General features: G+C 28.5%; 1 protein-coding gene across 1 annotated transcript in view; it reads left to right on the forward strand.

Annotated features, from left to right (window-relative positions):
- Positions 1–24,850, forward strand: part of LOC129975749 (receptor-type tyrosine-protein phosphatase kappa-like) — a 242,981-nt gene that overhangs the window by 150,415 nt on the left and 67,716 nt on the right. The window lies entirely within an intron of this gene.

Raw genomic sequence — 24,850 nt, forward strand, 5'->3', positions numbered from 1 at the left:
AAGATTTTAGATGTATTCATAACATATTTTGTAACCCTTTCTTATTTTGTGCTCGAAGAATACATAAAGATAAGGATAAGAAACATTTAATCATCGTAAAATATATCATGATAAATATAATATACATGCCAAATACAAATCTAAGCTCGTTTCATATCTATTTCTACAAATAAAATAATAAGAATATGAAATAAAATTATATTGAAACATCTAAAAATCGTAGAGACTTTCCAACGGATCCGTCAATTTGCTATTTGCTTTATGGAACAGACTTCCAACTAAACTAAATAACGCAATAAAACTTTAACCAATAAAAATAACATTTATGTCTTTTCTATCAGCCTATAAAGCGCTTCTATATTTCTTACAATATAGACAGACGAAACATTCTCAAAAACATGGATGGGCAAAGTTACAGTTACCAACTAAAGAAAAATCGCGCATAGTCTACGAACAAATAAAAATTTGATCATTGGAAGTAATATTCGCACAAAAGAATTCGGAATTCACAAACTAGAAATGGTTTAGAAATTTGTTTAGTCAAGAATTTGTAAGGGCAAGAAAGTTTTACGAACTCAAACGATAGTTTTTATTAAATGAAAACAATTAAAGAGAACTCACGTGAGGTTTTTTTCAGAATACAGCTATTCTAGAGGACAGAATGAAGGTCAGATTCGTAATGCTTGTCAAGTTATTAAAATCTTATGTGGAATAAACCCCAACTTTCATATAAAATAAGTTTTATCGATAAAATTTTAATTTTTAAACTGTTCTCAGCTTTGACATGATTAATAGACTTAATAATTGCATAAATTAGATCATAATCTCAAAAAAGAATCCGAATTCATGGCTGAATATGAAAATAACGGACATGCAATGTTCAAAAGAGCATATAATTAAAGAGTATATAGAAAGTATGGGGAGTAGTAATTAGATTTGAAATTTTTGGGAAGGAATATTTATTGAAATAAAACGAAAAGAATACAGAATATTCTATAAAATAAAATTATGTGCAGTGAAATAAGAAATTTTTTAGATAATTTCTATGGACCTTATGTACTGCTGCATTTGATATCTCGAGAATTTCTTCAATAACTATAAGATATTAATCAAGTAGTTATACACAGCCTTATTAATACTATGATTTAATAATATAATCTGGTAATAATAATTTGATAACATATTCATGGGTAAGATAAAATAAGTCATAATTGGAAAATAAAAATAAATATTAAATAAATTAATTAAATGTTATATTAATGTTTTTCTTATATTTACTTTTTTGGGATACAGCAAATTTCTTTAAAAACCCTAACAAATATAAAGGGTAATTTTTTAAAACCTTTTTAACGATATATGGAAGTAGTCGAGAGATTTGAAATAGTTTTGTTTCACCAATTATTTATTCAGACTTTAAATTATATACATAAATTACAAATATAAATTTTCTGTAAAAAGAACGCTTTTAGTAAATAAATAATGCATAGAAGGCTATGTTGTTACTTTTTCAAACAGATATATTATTGTTCTATTAAGCCACATTTTGTGTATGTGTATGTATTGACATTGTAAAGTAAGACTGTTTGACCTAAAGTTACCTAATTTAGAATATATATTATTTATAGGATAGAAATGTGCATTTCGGAGCGTTATAGCGTTCGGAGAGGAAAGGTTTTCATTTTTAAATTAAGCATACCATGCCAAATAATTATTACTTAAATTGTTCAATTTCCATTATAAATCATAACTAGTGCTATGAATTCAAAAAATCCTATATTCTTCATCGTCTTTCTCTTAAAAAAAGTGATCGAATATAAATTTCGACATATAATAATTTTTGGAAAACTTTTAGCTCCTGAAACAAAATGGCAAAACAATTGCAATATTCGAATGAAACTTTGATATATTTAAATAAATGCAATAAAAAATTCTATTTACTACCTTGAAAGTGGAGCAAAAATGTTGAAAACTCAGTTCAAAGAAGTTAAGAAAAGTTTTAACAGAGGATTTATGATTGTCGCTATTTTTGCATAAAATGAGGACAAGTCAAAACAATGTTTTATAGCTTATATTCGAGGAAGAAAGGCCATTTCTTTAGCCATCCCCAACATAGAATAGAACCCATCAAAATAAGGAAAGTAAACACTCATGTAAATATACTTTTACTCATGTAAATATAAAATTTTCAGAAAAACGAAAACATAAAATTTAAAACTTGTGTAATTTCTTACATTAAGACATCGTATCATGAAACTATTTTAGGCCGGATTCGACTGTCTTTCTTTTATTTTTCGAATTTACTCTTAATTATTTAGCAGAGATAATATACACATAAAAACATATTTAATATTGTTATGGAAAAATCTCCATTAGGTTAGTTTACAATGAAAAGTCTAACAGACTCATTAATGAATGACGACGTTTTTTTTTTAACTTAACTTATTACTATTTCCCTTTACTATGCAGGGAAGCAATATTACAAATTCGTAATAATATCTCACACTCTTGTATGAGCGCAATTAGTAGACTTAAAAATATTTCAAACATACTTTATGTATTTAAAAATATTTCAAAAATTTAGAGAAACAGTTATCTGGAAATAAAATTGATGTTATTGAAAGCTAAATCTTTGAATTCAAAGTGAAGAAATTCTGTGTAGAGAATTTTTTAGTAGTTATATTTTCTGAAGTTATTATATGTAAGAAAATGTTATCCTATTATTTGATCTCAAGCTAAAACAGTTATGAAAAACGCATACCCTAAATTGTGACCTAAAAAAAGGACATTGAATTGTGGCAGATATAAAGACCATGTTCCGTTTATTTTGTAAATGAACCTTCTAAATATTACTAGAGTCTGTGACATCATAATATCCTTAAATAAAACAAATTAATCTATTAATTTACACTCTCTTTTATTTTAAAGTAATTTTTTTTTAACTGCTCAGACAATTGGTAAATCTTTCTTTCTTCGCTTTCAAGAATCAGAAGAAAACTCACGCGATTAAATATTTTTGATGAAGCTATGAAAGTTGCTTGAATTCCATTGTAGCAATGATATTGATTGCTGACAATAACGCAAAAAATATTTTTAAAAAATGGCAAAATTTAGGAAAAAAATTGCAAATTGGTATCATTAGACATACAATTTTTGACGACGTAAAAATTATCTAAAATGGTATAGAAATTATTCTTGAATAATATTTCTAGAAGACGTCGTGAAAAATGCTAAAATAATTATATTTAATTAATATTCTAATTAATTTTTTAAAATTATTTTAATTGTACAATGTATATAAAGTATATATAATGTACACATATAACTTTTTACACTCAAACTATCTATTTGAAAAATTTGGTAATTCTGAGTTCGAAGGTCCGCCCTGGAAATTACCAATATATGCACATACACATTCTTCTAGATTATTTGTAAAGATGTGGTGCACAATGTTCTTTCTGATAAAGGATCATTAAAAATTGCTCTTCAAATCTTTAATTCATTTCATAAAACACTTATAAATATTAATAAAACATTTTCATTACTATTTTACTATTGTCGTGCTTTGGAATTTTTTTGTACAGAATATACAGGGTGTTTATAAAGTCCTGGACCCATTTTGATGTTTAATAACTCATAAAATAATAAAGATCGATTTAAATTAATAACATAAATGGTTAAATAGACTCAAAAAGTTTCATGACCCTTGTCAATGAACTTCCACGTGTGCCCACTTCGTCGCACGGAGAATATCAAGTCGATAGTCAATTTCACGCCAGGTAGCGACAAGCATGTCGGCATCCACAGAGCCATTTGCGCACATTATGGCGATTAACAATGCCAGAAACATGAAAGGATGCTTCATCGGAGAACATTATGCTCTTCAGAAAATCAGCAGCATCTTCTATCCTTCTTAGCATATCTGTTGCAAAGGCCATCCTCCTAGGCCTATCGTTCGGTTCCAAAACTTGAACAATTTGAACTTTGCATGCATGCTGTCTTAATTTTTTCTTAATAACCTTGTACACCGTCGAAATTGGCATATCCAATTCTGTTGCCGCTGATCTCACAGATATTCTAGGATTGTGTAAAAATGTCTCTCTGACACGCTCAACATCAAAATCACTTGTGCAAGGACGTCTGGAACGTTTCTTATCTGCGATACTTCCAATTTCTAGAAAATTCTTTTTCCACCGCAAGATGCTGTTTTTGGATGGAGGATCTTTTTGGTAAATTCTTCTGAAATTTCTCTGTGCTTGCACTATCGATTTCATTTCTATGAACCACCATAAAATCTGTGCTTTCTCTTGTGGTGTATGCATTCTCCTTAATATCCGCTCGAATAAAACATCACATACAAAAGTACTACATAGAACAAACACATCAAAAGTAAACATAACATTGCAATAGTTGCCAAAAACAAAAGAGAGAAAAATGCAATTAATAAGCAGACAATATTTAGAAAAGTACAGATATTTAGACTGGAAAATGAAATTATCTGAAATTAACCACACGCGCAGACGATATTTACAAAAGTAAAAATATTCAAACCTGAAAAGGAAAATATATGAGTTATTCCATCAATAAATGCCATAAGTTTGTTTATATCTTTATTATTTTACGAGTTATTAAACATCAAAATGGGTCCGGGACTTTATAAACACCCTGTATATATCGGTATGTGAGTTTTTTAAAAAAAGAATCGGTAACATATTGCAGTTAAATTTACGTAGCCAATTAAATGCTCTAACGGTAAGTTAATAAAAATTGCTTTGCTATCGATTACCAAGGTCAGAAAAGGTCAAACTAGTTCTTTTCCGCAAATTTTTCGCTTGAAACTTTCGCTATTAATCTTTAAACTTTTTCGAAATATTATATCTCGAATACCGAATAACGATTGTGCCAGAAGTAACAAAAGAAGACTCTATCCATTTAATGAAGCTGACTGTATGCTTTGCCACGCTCAATATACTCTCCTCTGGGTGAAATTACTTTGTCTCACTAACATAACCGTCCAATGAAACAGCGTCAGATGCTATTTTTTAAAGTTTTTTCCAAAACTTTCATGACGCTTTAGCTTGGGTTTTATGTAAGGGATATTTTAAACTGGCTAATAAAGGAGAAAAGTCAAGCTCAAAAATTTGTAATATTTGGCAAACCATTTATGAGAATTCATTGCAAAATATTAATAAAAATTCATGTTATTAATAACTATTAGAAATGATTCATTAAAAGAGAGTGCTTGCAGAAATTCGTTTGGAAATATATTTGGGGAAGTTGGACGATTTGCAAAATCTAGTCATATTTCCTATCAAAGTTACTTCAAATTCCATAAGATAATTTTAAAAAAATTGTCTCTATCTTAGATTTTAGGTTTTTAGTTATAATTTCACTTACCGTTCATCAAAAATACTGAATAAAATTTTGAACCCTTGAATTTACTCCTTGTAATCACCCTCATTAGCAAACAAATTCCTTTTTAGCAAAAATTGGAAAAATAAAAATTTCTATGAATTTTTATTTCGGCTATTTTACAAAATAGTATATGTAATTAAGCATAGATAATCTCTTAAATTTTGTTTTATCTAAGGAATTACTACCAAATTATGGATATAGTTGCTGAAATACTTGTTTTTAGATAAAATTTATTAAAAAGGCTTTGTTACATTTATGGATGCCAAATAATGTCATATGTAAGCTTCTTACATGAAATCAAAACGTTTTTATCTCCATCATTACTTATATTAAAGATAAATGTGTGTGTATAAGTATACGTCTGTGCGTTGATGCTTTTCAGACTAGACTGTTTGCCCTAGAACTACCAAACTTGGCATATATATATACTTCGAAAAATGGAAATAAGCACCTCGGAGTGATTTTTTTTCTTCAAATTTGGATTAAAAATTAGCAAAAGTTTGACATTTTTCCATGATAACTTTCAAAAATATTATAAAACAAAAATGATTTTTATATCATTTCATTAAATAAAAATTAAATCTACGATTGTAAATTTGAAGTTGTCATGTAAGAACATTATTAATTTTAAGTCATTATTTGTCTTAATTAATTTAAGTCATTAACCAGTTTAAACTGGTTTGAAGCAATATATATATATATATAATTTTTTTAAACTTTCATTTTCAATTTTTCTAGTTGGCGGACAAAGATTTGGAGCTCGACCGATTTTGAGATGAAAAAAAAAAACATTGTTTTTCTAAACATTGACGCATGCGCATGCGTAATCTGAGAGTCTCGTCATTGTTTCAAACCGATTTAAACTGGTTAATGTCTTAAATAAATTAAGACAATTCTTAAGAATTCTGAGAATGAATAATTTGGAAATCAAGTTGTAACTTTAGTTGGCGATAAATCGCCAAATGTGACAACCTTCTGCACTATTTTCTAATAACCCTAAAAGCGAAAAATTGATGCCTCAAAAGCGATAAACCGCCAATTTGCTATCACATTTCCACCAAATGTCACATTTTCTATTTATTTCATTTCATACAATCACGTGTTGAAAATTATATTTTTCTAGATTTAATTTGCAGTAGTAATTAACTTATTTTTTAATCAGAGCTTTTGTAAATGTAATGGCAACATGTTAATAAAAGCTAATTTTATGCAATGCTCGTGCAGATAAAATTTTATTTTTATTTTGTGGGAAAATATGATTTAATTATATTTTTAAAAATTCATTAAAAATAGAAATTTAATTTATTGGTCAAAACATTAGTACCATTGGAACGATTATTTTTTGAACTTCAATATGATGTAAAAATCAATTTTGAGCTGTAATATTTTCGCTAATAAATAAATCGCCACTTTGTTGCCTACGTATTTTGAGGCTTCAACAATTTCCTGCCTACGCATTTTGAGACTTCAAAAACCTCAAGCCAAAACAGCATCACGTTCTCACATGATAAAAAAAGAAGAAATTATCTTTTTAATAATGTTAATTTTTTATGTATATATTTCTAGAATATTTAATCAATTTTTGCAGCAAGAATACAAAGATAAGTAAGAATTCTGAACAAGTATCAAACGTATCCCGAACGATAATACAAAAACAAACGACTACTAGAAGAAAATCAAAAGCATTGATAAAAGTCAGTACTAAAGTTTCAAATATTTTTTCGTTTCGATATAAAAAAAAAGAATGAAACGTGAAAATTATTAAATTAAATACATTTGTCTATAACACGAATCATTATTGGTAAAATAGATTTAAGAAAAGCAACAAATATAGTTACGTATTTCTAAGATGAATCTGTAAGATATTTAAATTTATATTTAAAATACTATTAGCATGAAAAAATGCCAAATTTTACATTGTTTTAGGTTAGATAATAGGTTTAATTATTAAAAGACCAGAAATAGTCGAGTGTATCCTTTTTTTTTTTTTTTTTTTACAAATTTTAGGTGAGCAAACATAAAATTATGAAAATGAATATTTAAAAGAAAGCGAACGATGTAAATTGAAGCTTAAAAATATTCTGCGGAAAGAGTCCATAGGACCAAGTTTAAAAATTTAGCGACCATTAAATCCGGCGAACCAACTGGACTCCAAAGAGAGCAGTTATTAGACATAAAACATTTATTAATTTATAATCAGAATTAAGAGTTAGAAAAAAATATATAATTTTCTTTTCTTCTATTGCCATTGATTCGTAAATTTCTATTAATTAAAAAATACTGCTAAAAATATTATCAGCAATTTATAAGGTTGCTTTGAAAGAGTTAATACAATGCTATCTAAATGCATAAAGTGATATGACGTTACCAGGAATATGATATATATGAATATGTATAATATAAAGTCTTGTCGTATACTGTTCTGTTATACTATGTTTGGCCAGTAGATTCCTTATTCAATGTGTTTGAGGGATTCTAGGAGGCTTGAAATATAAAGATTCATAAAATTTCAGGTTTGATAATTAGAATATTTGTTTTTATATATTTCGTATACGAGAAAGTAAAAACGAATCTAACTTTCCATTTTACTTCAATTTTAAATTAATGATGTAGATTTGTACAAAACATATTCAATGTATGATTATTATGGAAAAAGTTTTTAAAGCACTAACTTCGAACCTTATCAATAAATGCAATTACTTTTATTTATTTAAAAAAAAAAAACTATTTTCAGTTTTGGTTCCGAATCTATCACTAATGAATTTCTTGTGCAAATACCGAATCTGGCAACTGGCACATCGTATTGACATTTTATGAACGATGATGGCGCCATCGGGAAGAAATGGAACAGTTTTGAGATCTGCAACACATGGCGATCGCTTTACGACCGAAAATGAATAACCATCCACCGCAGATGTCTGGAATAATTCCAAATTACTTTCGTGTCCCACTTCTAGATTTTGGGTGATCATTTAAACATATGCAATGCATTTCGATTCCAGATGAAAACTTTATATCTGAAAGAAATACGAAGCACTGGTGGGGAGCCCGAATATTCAAACACTGCGCTCATTTCCGGACATTAAATCTGGCAACCAACTGAGAATCAAACGATTTCATTCCTTTGTTGTCCACAATGGAATAGAATTATTTCGCAGAGCATTTTATTGTTAGAGTGAAGACTGAACCAAAGCTCGTAAGTTGTTTTAAATGAGTTCAATTATTCATGGAATATGAATCTAATTTACTCTTTTGGAATCTTCGCTTACTAGAAATAATCTAGTGTAACCATCTGCATCTCTAGTAGAAAAATCTTCCTGACTCTTTACTTATACAACAAGTAACGAATTATTAAAAGGCGGATATATCCATATTATTTTCTAATCACAGACATTGTGCACTACGAGGCTTCTCTTTTAATAAATTGATCAATTTAGTTAGCCAAATTATAACTTAACCAACAGGTTTATGATTTATTTTATATTACTTTTTATTTTAATTACTTTGTTACAATTTATAGGTTTTTATTCATATGTTTATATAAATAAAAACGAATATTCGAATATTTATTTTAAAACAGTGTGTATTATAGATTTTATAATATCTTAGTGAATGTGATGAAACTAGAATCTGATAATTTTAAGTGATAAATTAGTATAATTCTGTTGTTGCTTCTAATGGCACTTGTCATAGACAAGCCCACTGACTAGGGATTGCAATACCGGACCAAAATTTCAATACCGGTATTCGGTATTTTTTAGATCTTAATACCGGGATACCGGTTTTAATACCGGTATTAGAAATTTTAGAAAAAGAAAGAAAACACAGGTGTTTCTTTGTTTTATTTGCCAGTTTTATAAGAGAGTGTAATATCACAAAAAATAATATGGAACTTATAAATTATAACAGTATATAAAGAATCACAAAAAAGTAAAGGAACAACTTATTTATTTAAATCACAAAAAAAGTGTAAATATCAGTATTCAGTCTGTGATACTATTACAAATTTTTGAAATGTGATCTTAAAAAACATAATGCATCAGTTGTACTGTCATTAAAGCTGAAAAGTAATTTTGTGTAAAAATTTCCGGCTGTCGAAACCTCTCTTTCGGCATCTACGTCTACGTTCTTCAGATAGTGATTTGTGCTGTTTTTTCATGATTGCAACATGAAATTTATTGTTGCATTAGCTGTTAATAAATTAAAATCTCTCCCACATAATGCCTCTATAGTCAGTTTTATTGGAAGTAGAGCTGATATAGTTCTGGATATTAAGACGAATTCACTGTCTGAAAAAATTAATTTGCAAGTTTAAGTCGATTATTGCTTTTTGGATTGGATTTCTAAATTTCAAAAACCGTTCCATCATTAAGAGTGAACTGTTCCAACGTGTCTTAGAATATATTATTAACATATATTCTGTTTTATTTTCAGTCAGTATATATTTTTTAATATGGAGTTTTTTGTAGGGGAAAGTTTAAATATCTTAACAATTTTTCGAACTTTATAAATTATAGGAAGCAATTCTTGATGGGTTAATATTTCATCCTCATTAGCAATATCTTCTTCCACAATTACATTGTCATTATCTTCATTGTCAATATCACTCTCACTCTTACTCTCTTCAATGTCGGAATCCGAAGTTTCTATATCCACAATATTTGGAATCTTCTGTTCTTTATTTCTTTGGTATAATACATCTATTACCCCTAATTGAAATCCATGAGCATAGCACAATTGCTGATTTGCACCAATCAACTTACCAGATTTTTTCATAACTGTTGCTCAATTAGTCGTTATAGATACAATATCTTCTTTCAGGGATAATCCATGTTTCGCTAAATAAGATTTAAGCAATTAATTAAGCCATTAATTAGCTAATTAATTTCGCCAGTTTGGGAGACATAAAAGCAAAAACGTATACTATTTTGCTATGTTTGCGATCCCTGAACACATAGTAGAGACAATTTAAAAAATTTCTAGTAAATACCGAAAAACCGGTATTTAAACTTGTGAATACCGGTATTACGAAATTGTAAAATTGCTCAAAATACCGGTATTCGGTATCCCGGTATACCGCTATTGCAATCCCTACCACTGACTTTAGAAGTCAGTGATTTTAAGCTAAGGGCGTGTCTCTCGTGTTTACAGTAGCGCCATCTAGGGCCAGGAGTACGACTTAGCCATACACACGTCACAATCCTTTTTTCGGGGCGGGCTTCATTCATGCATTTCATTCACTCAGCCGCAGATCGTAATTTAGACCTGACTCAGAGAACGTTAACCATGATCCAGTACCTCCAGTGGTATTACTCTCGACATGGAGGACTTTATGACCACGGCAGATTTATACGTGCCTCAGCCACCATACACACGGGGAGTGTTCGGCCGGCGGGGTTCGAACTCACAACCCAAGGGAAGCGAATCACAGACCCTACTAACAAGGCAAGCCCGACCCCAGTATTATTACAATAGATTCATGTACATAAATAAAGGATAATGACAGTTTGCACAGATAAAACAACAAAAAGAATCGCTAAAGCGATGTGTTTTCTAAATAAAAGGCACAAAACAAAATATAGGGTACGTGCACTGTAGTGTCTAATAAAATAAGGGACATTTTCCCTGTAGTAATTTGATAAAATATGTCCCTTTCAAAAAGATGAGAGCAAATTGTATGCATGATTGTTGATTGGCTGTTCGTTTGCAATGGCAATTATACATCAGCACAATATCTGGGTAGATTGGGCCCCAAATTATTCAACTGATCTTGGGACTATTCCACTAATCAATTAATGTTTTCTTGACTTCTACCATATATATATAGAGAGAGAAGGTGAATTACGGCCTGAAACTCTTCGGCCTAGCGAATTATACAAATACTCAGTAATGTTCAAATCGGAGAATAATACAAACCATTCCAAATATGTAATATCCTATTCTTCTAGTCATTCATTCATGATTTTAGAAATTTAGAATTCATTATTAAAGAAAACAAATTTATACCCATTGCATCCCTGAAGAAAGACTCGCATTTTGTTACAGAATTATATCTTGTTAATAGAGATAGTCTTCTTTGGATTTACAAAGAGAGGATTCGTTATTAGTACACATAAGCTATATCAAAAGTTTGAGGGTCATTTTCTCAAAATTGGTTGACTATTGCGCATTAAGATTTTAATGAATGAACATCCTAAAGACATACTACTATTATACTAAATTTCATCCTGAACTCAATTTTTCAACCTGTGTTCTCTTGTTAGAGATCTGCTTGAAAGGATAATTCCACTTCGAACAAAAAGTCCATCGCACCTATAACGATGGTTTCGGATGACATTTTCTTGCTGGCAATAGGTTCCTGATGATCTCCAACCCAAAATATGATGTGAATATGATCGCATTGAATACTTAGATTCGTTAGGCAAAAACAAAAAGTCCCACAATTCTATGCAACAGTTCATATGCTTTGCGTATTTGACGCACCGGTTCGGGCAGTGAATTGCAGTGAATTGAACATATCTTCTAGGCCTGTGGACATACAGAGCATATCGTCCTAAACGTCTGTGCAACGTTTGCTTCGAAAATGTGGAACCCATGGTTGTTGTCGGTTATTGCTGAACATCTGATTCTGTATTCTGTCTGCTTTAGTCGATTATAACGAAATACCAGTCCTCTATTGTCATTATAACTCGAGGATTACCTATATTAAAATAACGACATAACACGGCATTGCTTCCAAAATCTAGATATAAAATTGTACGTTTCTAAATTCCTCGGATACATCCTTTTACATAAGTCCACATTCCAAAACACCCTATAATTCCGCCATGTAAGACACCATCCAGATGTGTTGTCTGAGTCACAGCTATTTAAAAAGGGCACTATTCGGCTTTATAGTTAGATTGTGGGCTATACAGTTTCACCAAAACGATTCCTTTCATGCAATTCACTGACTCGTCTGCTTCTTTTAAAGCTATCTAATGATTTATTTCAACTTGAAACAGAAGTATGTTATTACTGAAGAAGTATGTTGGCACTGAAGATTCGTGCCATTGTCATCAAGAGTGCATTTTCGCTATAGAGTACAGTGCCTGCGTAATTACAACTGTCCTTACTTCATGAAAATGTATAAGAAATATCCTTTAATTTATGGGCATATAATTTTTCTTTTACATCTATATTTATTTGGCAACTAAGTTAATAACATTTTTCAATGAACCAGACGGCGGCACTAAATTGTCTAGTTTGCTTAGCAGGAATTTGTCCATTACTTATGTCTGTCTGTCCCTCTGCGATAGCTAAAATTCTTAAAAGTAACAAACTAGATGGATTAAATAGGTTTGTGGTTGTTCATCAAAAGTATTATTGAATTTTGGTAGGAACATCTGTCCCTTTGTCTATCAGTCCATCCATAGGTTGTGAACACTATAACTCAAACACAAAACAACCCAGACAAATGGAATTGTATGTACATTTTATTATTTGTTTCTGCTTAACAGATTTTAAATTAAATAAATGAAAAAATGACTATCTGTTTATATATATGTACGTGAAATTAAATCCGGGAATGCACAAAAAATTCCATTATGAAATTCGATGTGGAATCTTGGAACCAATATTCTAAAGCTGTAGCAAAATTTGAAAACAATTGGAAAAAGAATATGTTCTTTCTAGAATATGCAGTATAAGAACAAAGTAAATTATATCCGTCAAAATAATTTTGTCTCGAAATTTTGACGAAAACTTAATCTTAATATTCCTCAAAACTTAATCCTAACTATAACAATGAAAATAAAATGTATTTAAAAATCCCGCAATGAGAGTATGTACAAAGGCAGTTATTAAAACAACGAAAAGAATTATTATTATATATATATACTTAAAAATATTTTTAAATGTTATGCAAATTCAAGACAAAATTTTAACAGAATTAAAATTGGTATCATTAAAAAGTTTTTTTTTTATTTCGAAATATTTTAAATAATATAAAACTAGAAATACCAATCTTAAAATATTATCAGATCCCGTCTGCAAAAAACTGAACCTGCTGTATAAAAAAACTCAGTTTCAAGATTTTGATGAAAGCTTAGTCTCAATATTTCTCAAAATTTATTATTAACTACAACAATACGCAAAATATATTTTAAAAAATACACAAAATACATTTAAAAAAATACACAAAATATATTAAAAAATATAGAGTACACGAAAATATATTTAAAAATCTTTTACTGCGTGCAAATATAACCTCAGTTATTAAAATTATGAAAAGTATTGTTATTATATGTGCTTAAAAATATTTTTAATTTTATTGAAACTCAAAAAAAATTAAAATTAAAATTTGTATCGCTAAATAGCTTTTTAAAATAATATAAGGATTAAAATATTATGATTGCAATATTCATATCTTCTCTGCCAAGAACTGAACGTGATGTATCAGGTTCATCTTTCTTCATGGTTCCTTTCCTCCTCTCAGACATCTTTGTTCGAAAAACGGTTGCTTCATATCATTTTGAAATTAATTTTTTCAGTCGAAACTTTAAAAAAAATTTACCTGATTTTTGTTTGTTACCAACATATAAGGCAAGTATCACTCTAATCCTCATTAATTTTTATCATTCTGTCTCGCTATGTAAGCACTATAAAGTTTCAAAATGTTTATTATACTTTTAAAATAAATTTACTAAAAATATATTCGAAAGCACTTTTATTAGTTTAATTCAAACTAAAGAAAAAACCTTGTTCAAGTACTCAAACTTTAAAAAAAAAAATGACTAGCACATGAAGACATGGAAAAAGACTTCTAGTTTATTTTCTTGGCAATGAAAACTACATTAACTGTTAATGATTGAAAAATATTGAAATTTTTTTTTTACAGCTGGCTATAGAAAAATATAATTCGTTTGTTAAACTGCCTTAGTAACATTTTTTTTCTGTTTGTTTTTCAGCTAACTTTTATTTATAATACATTTTAAGCCATAAGCAGAATAACCTTTTAAGTTATAAGTAAAAGAACTTGGTTATTTCAAACAGGACATATGTTTAAAAAAACAATTTTAAAAGATGTAATTTTTTTACTGCATTAAAAAGTAAAATTATTGAAACATAATTGTTTTGTAATTCTTTTGGGTTTTCTTATACTTATTTTTCATTATAAGTTTTATGGAATACTGTTTTTCTTTTTCTCGAATTTACTGAGAGGTGGCGCCATATATAACGAATCAAAAAAAAAAATTTAATTAGTTGATCAAACATTAGCAAAGTTCTGAAAGTATTAAAATAGTACAAGAACAAAGAGAACAAAGAAATTTAGAAAATTTAAAACTTTGTAAATTTGGAAGAAAATGAAAAATCAATTACGAATATCTACCTTTACAAAAATAGAACAAATAAATTAAATAAAAGTGCGTAACAGTGCAAGATTGATGAAAAAAATTTGATTTGTAGTTATTAGGAACTGATGAAGTTTTAAATGAAAAGTGATTTTTTCACCAAATGCATCAATAGGATAAGGTTTTCATACAATACAAATTCGAGATTTTCTTCTCTTTACTACAAATTGCAGAAATAATTAGCATTATTTATATAAAAAAAATTTTGAAGAAGAACTTACAATAAACGTTGTATGAAAAGTTATTTGTAATTTCAATTTCTGTCATTGTTTTTATTTACGAGTTGTTGTTGAAGCTCACGAAAAAAAAAATTTTTTTTTAAAGATTTATTTGCAAAAGTGCTTTCAGCATTATGACTTCTGAAATATTATATGTATTTATTTTTGTTCAAGTAATTAATGCCAGTTCTTTAAAATGTTAAAATCAGAAAAAAATTGAATCCGCTAATTAAACTGATATTTTTGTGCTCAAATGTTTTTTTCTATTAAGTCGGATGAAAATTTCTTTGGATAATGATTTTAGACGTTATTACCCGAAAAAGGCGAAATAAAAAAAATAAAAAAAAAGTATCAAACTGTCATCGAAAAAAAAATTGTGGGGAGTTTTCGAACTATTTTTTTTTTTAATGTCAAAAGAAAATGTTGGATTTTAAAGTAACTAAGAATCCTTTTTGACCTCAGATACCAGGGGCATTCTTGACTTAGAGAATACGATTAAATCGAAGTTAATAATATTTCTGATTTCAGGGTTATTCTGTAAAAAAAATAACATTATTATAACAGAAAATTTGTGGAAATTATATTTACTTTTTTTTAGTTTACATTTTTTTAATTAAAATTTTGCAATTATGAAGACTTTCTACTTCTATATTTTTTAATATTTTCTTTTATCACTTTTTGCTAAATAATAGAAAAATATTTTAACTATCGTGGCAAAATTGCTTCTTTGAAGAAAAGCAAAAAAAAAAAAAATGTATATAGGTATACATTTTGTATAGTATACCTCATTTTGTATAATATACCATACAACAATTTTATAAAAATTATTTTATAGTGGTAGTATATTTTTATAAAGTTGTATGTATGGTATACTATACAAAATGAACATAAGGATTAATACTAGCCTTTTTAGGCGATTAGCTTCTTCAGAGGAATATTTGCTTTCCTGCCTGTTAAATTATTAATAAGGAATGTATTTATTTAAAATTATAAGTCCTTAATTGTCAAACATTGAAAAATATGAATTAAATCAAATCAATTTACGACAAATTACTGCCCATGCAAATTCAAAAGTGTTCAATTTCTACGGAACAAACTCGGACGTGAAAATTCTGTTTCAAAATTCAATGTTCGAAGGAAGCATTATTTTATCTAAATTTTGACTCTGGCAAAATCATGCGATCGAACGGATGAATGGAAAGATGAAATTTATTTGAATATCATCATAAAAATGAAAACATTATTACAAATTCGCACAAAATTAAATCTGAAAAAAAAATGTCAAAATAAGAAAAATATTATACGGAAATGAAATCGGTATCATTAAAAAGATGTTTATTTAAGTTTTAAAGCAGTGTAAGAATAATTTTTATGATATAATAGTTTCAAAATATGAAACTGAAAAACATCAAAAACATCCTTAATTTGTTATTACATTATATTTCAATGAATATTTTGGATTTTGAAAAATTAGCTGTGATTGCTCGCTTGCCTTGAAGGGTAAATATATCATATTCCATAAATCCCGGAAATAAACTGTCGAATTAATTAAAAAAGAACATTCAACAAACATTCACCTATTTATATATTTACAGATCAAACCAACTTTCTTCCATCTTTCAAAATAAATATAATAAAACAAATTGTTGGGAAAACAAATGCCTAGCATGAAATGTTAACATTTCCTCAAAAACATTATTGTAAGATCGTGACAAAGTTATTTATTTCGAAATATTATTTTTTTACGTGTTTACGTCAATGTTTGCACCTAACTGCTATATTATAAGAAGAAAGGAATGAGTGAGATATATTGTTTATTTGCATTGCGAAATGATTTCAATTTTCTACGTTTATATATACACAAGCTGTTTTATCTCATCCAAAGGAGGGGCGGGGGGGGGGGGAGTAAAGCATTTAAGCGATCAATGTGGATGTTCGAATAACTCTTGGCTAGTATAGAGCGTTTGAGCTGCATATTATATTACTGTTCAGCAACGGATTGGAAAACCCACTGCGTTTTTGCGCATGCATTAGAATGGGTTTAATTCTTCAAAATAGGGGTGAAAGGAAAGATGAAAGGAGAAGATGTATGTTTATATTTACTAGTATCTAATGGGGGAAATCCAAGGTCAAAGGTAATACCAGAAATGCACTCATCGTTCCGCGTCTCACCCCTTAATGAGATGGAGTCGTCGAAATGTGGTTGTCTCAGAATCCGTTGACGAACAGTACTGATATTATTTCTGTTATAGGATGTGTATTAGAAGTTTTCTAACCTTCAAGTTTTCTACGCTTCAATCCGGGCGCCGAAATATCTGCTCTATATATATGTTATTGGGAATGATTGAATTTTAGCAAATATCGACATTCTTCGGTGATAAATCGATGAAATATCGATGTATTTGCTAAATATCCTTATCTTTTTTATCTATACCAACAATGTCAATATTCGGTCGGCGTCCTGGCATAGGGGTAGAGCGTCTTCTCCGTGATCTAGGCGTCCTGGGCTCGAGTCCCGATTCGGGCATGGTTGTTCTTCCTCTGTTCTATCTATTGAAACTTATTCTGATATATATATATATATATATATATATATATATCATATAGAAATAGAATATGTAAATAAATTGTTAAATCTAAAAAGAATTGCACTTTCTAAATTAGAAATAATACCAGTAATAAACTTATATTGAAATTTTATGATTAGCAGTATACAAATTCGTTTACTACTTGAAGGTATGAGATAGATGACAATTTTTGAAGATACCAATTTTTTATTCGAGAATCTGTAAAATTCAGTTTTTTCATTTCCAAAAATAACCGCCAGTGCATATCAGAAATTTGTATAGTTAACATCACGCACTCCTATTCGAATGATGTCTTTACTTTAAACATGAGGATATTTTTTTTGAACTTCTAGATGTTTCCATTGCATGCAGTTCAAAATACTGTTTTACGGCTACTTTTCTTATGGAAATAAATTGTATTGTATAGTCTTATATTGTTACTGACATTGTTACGAATTTTTAATATTTCTTCCCTGAGTGGATTACTTTTCTAGATAACTCTAGCGTATCTGAATGGATGGGTGCCCAGTGCCTCCCCATCGACTTTGGAGACGAATTTAAGGGCTAGTGACAAAAAGGACCCAGAATATTCGAGAATTTTGGCGATTAGTCCGTTAATACTCTAATTCTTACGAGTATTCTAGAAAATTTGATTCCCTGACACAGAAGCTATAAAAGCTAAGCCGCACATATAAGAGAAGTCAGTAGTGGGTTAATCAGTTGAGTGGAACTGAAGCGAGTAATTGAGTGGAATTATTCGTTGGAGCATTGAATTCCAGCGAGTTCTCTCCGAACGCTTTGTGCTGTTGCGGATGTTTAACAACGAGTTTTTGTTTGTGTATTCTGTTTATTTCAAGTGTTGTTTTGTGTACGCTCCATTTTTGCTACTATGTTTTCTTGTTTTTATTTTTATAAAATTAAAATTTAAAAAATTACCTTTTTAATTGCACTAATTCCATTTCCATATCAACTTCTTTTCTATTAATAATAACTATTCAAAATTTGATACACAATTTGTTACTTTTTAATTATTATAATGGAAATCAAACTAATTTTATAGCTCCATGAAAGATTAACCCGCGTGCTTTTATTAATGTAAAACTAAGATTTTAAAAATTGCTTATTTTGGACAAAAACTTTGAAATAAACTTTTACTTCTGGTTTTATTTCGTAATATAAACATTTCTTAATTCATATGAGCAGTAATTTGTGGTAAGCAATTGTAGTTGTATCCATTAAATCCATACTTTCAATATCATTGAATAACAAAGAGAAGTTTTAAATAAACGCATTACACGTTAATAGTTTAATTGCGAGAAACTCTAATTAAAAAAAGTCGCCAATGATGGTTTCTAAATGAATAAAATTACTCGGATGCAGTAAAATAGTTAACTAACATTTATTAGAATAATTTAACCATGCTTTAAAATACTTCAAAAAAGCAGGAAACGATAAAATACATATATATTACATTTTACGACTAATTTTATTATATTCCATAGAGCTGATTTATTTATATTTGTTATACTAGAATTTTAAATAAAGTAAGGAAAGGGAAAGCGAATTATTCAGAAATTTTTGAAGTTTCTTTTAAGAAAGTTTAAAGTTGAATTTTTTATATTTGTATATAACTTATCTTCTTGTTTAGACTGAAAATTTACTTATACATAAGAACTGGAATAATTAGGAAAGTCTAATTCAAATTTGTGGCACTTTTAGGATTCTAGAAAAATGAGTTCAAAATTTGGGAATTGGAATGAGTTAGCAATTAATGCGGTCGTTTTTAACATACAACCCAGTCTGAAAAGAATTGATATACATTGTTCGTTCTTGGATTCGAAAACCATTTGCACTTTTGCGTATGCGTCAGGATGCATTTATATAGTCAATACGGAGGTGAAAGGAAAGATGGAAAGAGGTGATTTTTACATTTAAAAATAAGGTGCACTCGGATTATACATGACATTAGGAAGCGTAAAAACTGCCGATAACATATAATATTGTCAGAAAAAGATTGTAATTTACAATAAAATACTTTATTGCACGATTCTATTTACTGTAAGAGGCCTACTCATTGAATTATGACGAAAAAATGAAAGATTTCTATTCATAAAATTTTCTAATTCACTTTTTTACAAAATAATAATAATTTTTTGATTTAAACTACTTTTTTTATTTGTTATTGTATTTTTAGAACATTTTGAGATTAACAACGTAAAATATTTTTCGTGCACTCCCGGAAGTTTTTTTTTTTTTTTTTTGTCGCTTAAATTAGCCATATTGGCTATATAAGCAATAAGCAATCCATTTGAGTTAAAATAAAAGAGTACATTCAAAAACGACATAATGCTCACATAAACGTGAAAAAAACTGAACAAAAAAGTATCAAATGGAGTGGAAATCATGGTCAAAGAATGACGAAGAATTCTGGAAGTATACTCATCTTTCTGACACTCACCTCCTTGGCGAGGTAGAATCGCAGAAAAGTACTTGTCTCGGGATACTGAAACGAAATAATTAACTTTAATATAATATAATTAACTTTTTTATCTAACATTTTGAAACAAGCAGGATTTTTCTTTCGAAACTTTCACACTTACTCTCTAATAAGGATATTATCTTTCCTTTCTTTCATAAAATTATGGATCATTGTCAAAGCAATGAATACCATGAAAGCTCAAATTTTCATTATCAGAGTTCATTATAAAAGTTTTGGGCTTTTTTGCATGGTAAAGAAAATTAAATCTGCTTCTTGGGGGGTCTTTTTTCAGTGGATTGAAACCAACCCTCCACCCAGAATTGCACAGATGTGTGTGTATATATATATATATATATATATATATATATATATATATATATATATATATATATATATATATATATATATATATATTGCACATATATATATATATATATATATATATAGAGAGAGAGAGAGAGAGAGAGAGAGAGAGAACTGAATGTTTTAATAATCGATTGCTTTCTGATTTGCAATTTTTTATATCTTCGTAAAAAAATTTTGCATTTTGCATTTTTTTAAATAATTGTTTGCATTCTGACCTACATTTTTAAAAATTTTATTCTCTTTTTTTATTTACATTTTAAATTTTATATTAATTGTTTGCATTCTCACAAGAAAAATATACTATAGTTGTTGCCAAACGTTATAGCTGAATAGCGAGTTTTTGTTAGCCGTTAATTATTTATACAAATTATATACTAAGCTAAAATGCATGGTACAAACAATTTCATTTCTTATTACTCTACTCTTTACTATGTTGTTAACAGAATGCAACTGCTAATTAACAACAAAAACTTGCACTTTTATGTTTCGAATGACGTACACCTCACCTTGTCTGATACGAAGTAGCGTGAAACGTGTTAACAAATCATAATGCACACGGTCAGCTCTAAGTTTTCTACGGATTAAAAAAAAATGTAAAGCGAGAAAAGTATTTTTAGAAATATATTTACCTTTATAAATTGTAAATATCGTAATTGATTTGTATTGTAATAAACCAGTTACTTTAGTAAATCTGAAAATGCGTCCCCACTCCGGGACAGCTCGAGAAATATTGAGTTTACCTCTCTCTGCATGTTAAGCAACTCATGAATTAATACCCCAAGTGCAGATATTATGCTTATTTACTTACCGAAAAACATTAAAAGTTGATTTATCAAAGAAATAATATTTAAATAATCACTGTCATGAATTATTCGGTCCAAAATTCGATGCATGATCATCTATTATTACAAAACCTTTACTTTATATTTATTATAAAGTAAATATTTACTTGTGTATAGATATATAAAGTAAAGGTTTATTACAAAACCTTTACTTTATATATCTATACACAAGTAAAATTTATATTGAAGCACTTGAGACATTCTTTTGAGAGGTATTTTTTGTAATGAGGTTAAGCTAAATTTGCATAACTATTTAGAAATATACGACAAATAAAGTTCATAGTCAGATCCCTACCACTTCTTAGAAGGCCAGTTTCTTTACACTTTTGTTCCGTTCCCTTTTCTCAAACTTTTGTGTTCTAAAACATTTGCTTTGTGATGCAGAAATCTACTGAAGTCCGTTCTTAAAAGCTCATAAACTCTATTTGAACAGAACTGCTCCATTTTGTTTTACGGGACCCCAAAAAAGCATTTCTCTATCTCCCCTCATCTTTAAAAATCGGTTTTTGATTTATTTCTTACGTGTATGGACTAATAATACTGTATCGATTCAACGACAAAAGTTTTAAGATCAGAACAATCTAAAGATAAAAATCTTACACAACTGTGTTCTACGTTTATTTCGCCATTATATTTTGAAATCAGAGCAAGAGTCTTCGCTCAGCTTTTATATACTTATACAAAATACAATACAATATACTAATATGCAATATGCTAAATACATAATACAATATATTAATACAAAAGAACAGAATAATTTTCGAATAGCCTTAGAAACATGTGTCTTTTTCATATAGCTTCATCTGTACTATTTATGCTATGCATCATAAAGTCTATTTGACTTTATATACCTTTCTCCAATTATATTCTCATCTTAAATCATTATATTGGTTAAACTTATTTTTACCAAAGAAACACTTCTAAAGCTTTAACTACAATAGCTGCCATCTAATGTAATCACTTTTGGACTTAAGAATTTTGATAGCCTTAAACAATTGATTACAATAACCGAATTGCACAAAATCAACTATATTTGTACCATATCGGGGAGAAAGGAAAAAAACACATTTATCTCATTGCTATCTATAATATAATTCTGAAATAACAATTAAAATATACTTCAATTATTACTTGTCGGCATTTTTTCTTATTAGTTCGTTAATATATTATACGTATTATTGTTGTTTAATTAATTCAATAATCCTTACGTCAGGTTTCAAATTAACAATTGCTTGAAACATTCCTCGGACGTTTTCCTTCAATGCATTCGTCTCCAACAGAAGCATCAGTATTTATTGCTATGTATTGTTCACAAACAGTTTCGAAAATTTCCAAAGAAGCCTTAAAATTCTCAATTCGTCGCCGCGCTGCCTTGACTAATTTTATGTAATTGTCACACATGTTTTGAATTTGAATTTTACCTTTAAAACTCAAATCAGTTCTTTTTTTTATTTATTTATCCATTTTGTTTTCATAATTGCTCGACTCATTCGTTGAAGGTTTTCCTTCAATGCATTCGTCTCCAAAGGAAGCATCAATATTTATTGCTATGTTTTGCTCACAAACAGTTCAATTCAAGATTTTTCAAAATATTCCAAAAAAGAAGTCGTAAAATGTTCATTACGTCGTAGAATTACATTGATTCATTTTATAAAAATTGTCACTATATTTAGAATTTAAATTTTGCTTTTAGAACTCAAATCAGTTCTTTTTTTATTCATTTATCTATTTTGTTTTCAGAATTCAATCGCATCAGTAGTTTGCGACTGCTCAAAAGATCTCAAGCCATATCTGGCAGCGTAGCTGTCCATTTAAGCAAATCCAGACAATAAAATGTGAATTCTATCCTATGGGGAAAATGACTAGCATATATTTCCTTACCAGTGGAGTGAAAAATTTCACATATCAAAATCGTTAACGCTGGTTGAAAATGAAGGATAGGTTATCGAATTCAAAATTTATAACATTAAATTTTTATTATTGACATTAATTTATTATGTATATTTTTGTGTATATCTGAAAAGATCTGTTCGAGACCAAAGGATTTCGATAGTGTAAAATGAATGATAACATTAACCGTAATCACATTAACGACGTCCACTCTATCAAGCAATAAAAACCAATAAAGCCATCAGCTGCTGTTACAGAAATCATATTCTTTGCCAATGTCTTAATTTATAGATCGATTACTTTTATTTCATTTCTTTCAGAAAGAATTTTCTTATTTTGTTCTTATAAACACAACCCTTTAGTGTGGAAAACACTAAGGAATCTATTCTTTACTTTTCTTTGTCCTCATTGAAGGCTTACAAAGCGTCGTCCTGCCTTATTAAACAATATATACAATATATTGCACTTGAATAATAAGTGAAATTCTTCTGCGAAAAGTAGAGAAACTTCTTGGAATATATGAATACTAATGAGAGCAAAAATGAAACTCTTGGCTTAAAAGTAAGTGCGCGGACTCTTGCACACTTCCTTTTATTCTTGTACTCAATTAAATTAAATATTCCATCTCATTCTATTCTTTAATGTTTGTTACAAATTTTATTCTTTAATGGCTGTAAAAAATTATATGTTTACTGAAGACTTTCCAATGCTGGATAATACTGAAAATAAACGAGAATTGAGATGATGGAAGTATAGGTTTAGAAGTGAAACAAGAAGTATAAAAATCTTTCCAAAGATATAAATCTAATTTTAAAGTATGAAATAAATTCCTTTATTGAATTTGTCAAAACCCATAATCCGAAATTACCTCTAATGTAATGGATGGAAACAAGATGTTTCAGAATGCCTCAAAGGATATATTACTGCAAAATAGCAGGAAGTCTTGGGTATATAAGTTGACAATTGACAATATTCTAAATGTCCTAATTTTGCCTATGATAACCCACATTTTAATATATCTATTTTATGCCTTTACGACTTAAATGATGAAAAAATCCTATATTAAGGTTTTTGTATTTCTAATAGTCAATTTAAGTATTTTTATTTTAAATATTTTTAAAATTTAAGTACTCTTAACTTTGTTCCAAGTTGTGTTAAATCACCTATATTTTAAAGTATTTACATAGTTCTTTTATAACTGTAATGCACATTTCTTTTTGAATCGAAATTATTTTTATCTTTGATCACTTAATACACCTTTTGATATGCTTAGTTTTGAAACCTTGTGCAAAAATTATCAATTACCAATACACTTCCATCAAGGCGACTTTGAAACCATAATAACTTGGAATGTCAGACAACTTGTAAGGCACTGACGTACATTATGTTTATATTTATGTATTTCAAGTTAATATTCACATATTTTATGTTTTTTCTGTCTTGTTTTTGCTTATGTATTTTTTATAAGTCCTTGTCTTCGGAAAGTAAAAAATAACTCATGAAATTCAAAGTTCCTTATAGAAACTCTGTATAGAACATTATTTTTCGTATATAAAATCACTGCAATAATAATATTTTAACTGCAAATTAACAGATCAATTAATTTAACTTGTTCTAAAAGTTACATCAAAGAGCTTATGAATTTTTTTAATTCTTATTTTAATATAAAGATAAACATAATTTG

The sequence above is a fragment of the Argiope bruennichi genome, chromosome 7 (genome assembly GCF_947563725.1).
Source record: "Argiope bruennichi chromosome 7, qqArgBrue1.1, whole genome shotgun sequence".
In the NCBI taxonomy this organism is placed as follows: Eukaryota; Metazoa; Arthropoda; class Arachnida; order Araneae; family Araneidae; genus Argiope; species Argiope bruennichi.